We start from the raw sequence: 3,554 nt of genomic DNA, 5'->3' as shown, positions 1-3,554 counted from the left end.
CTACTCCCCTCAGACGGGAGTGAAGGAAAAAGCCCGCCTTTCACGGCCTCCTGGCCTATAGGAGGCTCCAGCCGGCGTCGACAAGCTCTGTCCCACTAGTAGGGAGGGGAAGAAGCCCGTTAAGACAGCGGCTGGCGCAAAGCATCCTGGGACTTGTAGTTTCTGTGTTTGGTCCTGGTCTGGAAGAGCGGAGCATTCCCCCGCTGGGGGCGGGGCGGTATCCAAGGAGGGGTGCGACAGGCGCGCGGGTCCTCTTGAAGTCGGTTAAAGCAGCGCGCGCGAGGATTCAAAGGGAACCTGGAGGGATTACGTTGCCTGTTTACAGGACTGATTGCCAGAAGTTCAATGCCAGACAAGCAATAAAAGAGGTGGGCTGCTACTACTGCTGCCGCCGCCGCCGCCTCCTGCGCCGGGGCTTAATAGATGGACAGACTGAGGTCTCTGCTTGCTTAGTGGATAGCAAAACCCCTCCTGACTTCAGCCGGCCCTACCCGTGCGTGTGTGCTGGCCTGCAGCCAGATTTACCTGCTAGTATCTGGTGTAGCCCAGTGGGGAGGAGAGCCTGTCTGGGAGTTCCAATCCCTGCTCGTGTCTAGGGCCAGCTAAAGATCACCCCCAAAGGGAGTGGCTCAGGGGTTACGTGCCCTGCCACCTGTGCAGCCCTGGGCAAGCGGCATAGTCCCAAGGAGCCCAGTTGCCCCCCAGCTGGCAGTTGCGGACAAGGAAGGGGCTGGCTTGTGCAGCTGTGGCAAGCTGAGCAGGCCCTAGCCAGCTGGGGAGGACTAGCCGCAGAGGGAGGCAATGGTAAACCCCCTCTGAGTACTGCTTACCATGAAATCCCTATTCATAGGGTTGCCATAAGTCAGGGTCGACTTGAAAGCAGTTCATTTCCATTTTCATCTCATTGCAATCCCAGAGACCTCTGAATAAAACATGAAAAGGATCACAAGCATACTATGTGTGTGATCTCTCCAGGGGGAACATGCATAGCCTGATCCAGCAGGCACTTCTTAAGTTCTTGCCCACCTTTGTAGCTGATCCTACAGATCAAAGTATTGGTATATCCGCCGGCGGGATCACATCACCCCAGTGCTTGAAGATCTGCACTGGCTACCAGTTGTTTACCGAGCCCAATTCAAGGTGTTGGTGTTAACCTTTAAACCCCTATACGGTTTCGTTCCAGTGTATCTAAAAGAGCGCCTCCAGCATCACCAAGTAGGCCGCCTGACGAGATCAGCCTCTCAAGACCTTCTCTCGGTCCCACCAGCTAGAACGGCTAGGCTGGTGCGGACCAGAGAGAGGGCATTCTTGGTTGTGGCCCCCACCCTCTGGAACTCTCTGCCATATGACCTACGCCATGCCCCCTCCTTGGTAGGCTTCCGCCAGGGACTAAAAACATGGTTGTTTCAGCGGGCATACAGAATCCCTAGTTAATTTTAATTCTATAGTGTACAGATGTGGGTAAATTGAATATGTTATGATTGTATTTATATGTGTATTTTAAATTTTAATTATGTACGCCGCCTAGAGTGGCTGTTTATTCAGCCAGATAGGCGGCCTAAAAATAAAATATTATTATTATTATTTTATTATATATTGTCTGTTGGATCTACACACACACACACATTCATTTTTTTTTACAATAATTTTTATTCAAATTTTCATAAAACATACAAAACAAAATCATAAAACATTCAAAGACAAAAAACAAAACAAAGCAAAAATGATTAAACAAAAAAATAAAATGTTGACTTCCCATTTGTCACAGATCAAATCAGTTATAGGTCTACAATATATAACAATCCTGTCTCTTAAATTATATTATAAAATCACTTTCCTCCAGTAGTTATCTTAATTAATCATCAAATCTCATAAACATTACTTTATTCTTTCCACAAAAAGTCAAAGAGAGGTTTCAATTCTTTAAGAAATATATCTATCAATTTTTCTCCTAATAAACATGTCGATTAATCCATCTCGTTAATAATAATAATAATCTTATTGTCATAACCATAGTCCAAATAAACATATCGATTAATCCATCTCATCAAAATCTGTTAGGTCCAATAATTTCAATAGCCATTATTCCATTATCCATATTAATTCCATCTTCCATCTTCAATAGTCCTGTTAAGTCCAGTAATTTCAGTGTCCAATCTTCCATTATCAGTATTCCATAATAATCTTGCTGTCATAACCATAGTCATATAATAAGAGTCTGATGGGAATTTCCTCTATCCCAAATATTTTCTTGCCATCAATTCTGAATAAGTTGCTGAAATATTGTTGTAAAGTCATATCTCTGTTCTTCTTTTTTACAAAATGCACTGGCTCATCTCTTGAGAGTTTTTCCATTGTCACATGGCTGCAGTTAATTCCATAGATTTTCTCTATATCAAGCTCCAACACGTCATTCCAGTCCAGAAGATTATCCAAGCCATTGATAACTTTATCTCTAATATCTTCATTAATTTCTTCAGAGATAACGTTAAATTCCAAACAGTAGATTTTATTTCTAATATCCATAAACTCCAGATCTTTTTCCAATTCCACATTTGTTCCAATCTCCAGGGCTTGTAACTTCCCTTTATTTTTTCTTTTCTCATCTCTGATCTCATTCTCCTCTCTCACAGGATCCCCTATTTAAGCTCCTGCGTCATTTTGCTTAGTTCAATTTTCAGCTCCTTACTGCCCTGTCGCAGGGTTTGTTTCGTTATCTCAATCTCATCCATTATTTTCTGAAACATAATTACTTCCAGATTCTCAGCCACTTTCTTGATTGCCATTTTTAAAACCACGAAAACAAAACAAAACAAAAATAAAGAAGAACCACTTCTTATTTCAGCAACAATTGGGTTAATATTCCAGGCTTGATGACATCACAGTATAAACAGAGCAGCCTGCCTTATCTCTCTATGTTCAAGAATACAAAACAAATTTAGTTCGCAGCATCAAAACAGTTAGTGGCGTCGTGAAGAAGCAGATTCGTCAAAATAAAATAGACCAAAAAGAGAATAGTCCCAGACAATATAATGTTCCTCGGAATAGAAATCCCTCTTCTGTTTATATCTTTAGAATGCACTTCCAGGACAGCTTTTTGCAATAGAAACAGAGATAAGCTGTTAATTTCGTGAATAACAGAGAAGAGTTATAGCTCACCCAGAAGTTCTTTAAAGCTGATTCATTTGACAAATCTCTTTTTGCTGCAACAATTTAAACCAAGTAAAAAAAATAATAGAAAGAAGGGTGCTTGCCTGTTAGTCCATTTTCTCTTTGAAGAAAAGATAAACGTATCGCATTAATCAGATAGAGCTTGTTCGGAAGTCCGTCCGGCATTGCTGGCTGGACCTTTTCTCATAAATTAATGAAATCCAGTCCTCCCAACAAAAACAGGCTTTTGAGGTTGATCTCTACGTTTCTCCCTGCCCGGGAGAAATTTCATCAGTCAAAAAAAAAATGTTCTGACTGATTTATATCTGAATAAGCTTCTTTTGAGGCGGGAGCCCGTCTCAAAAGCAGGCACAAGCGAAGTCACCCTTCCCGGAAGTCCCACA

This window comes from Rhineura floridana, chromosome 4 (assembly GCF_030035675.1).
Source record: "Rhineura floridana isolate rRhiFlo1 chromosome 4, rRhiFlo1.hap2, whole genome shotgun sequence".
Taxonomy (NCBI): Eukaryota; Metazoa; Chordata; class Lepidosauria; order Squamata; family Rhineuridae; genus Rhineura; species Rhineura floridana.
The sequence above is the reverse complement of the archived record's forward strand: the minus strand, read 5'-3'. Positions refer to the sequence as shown.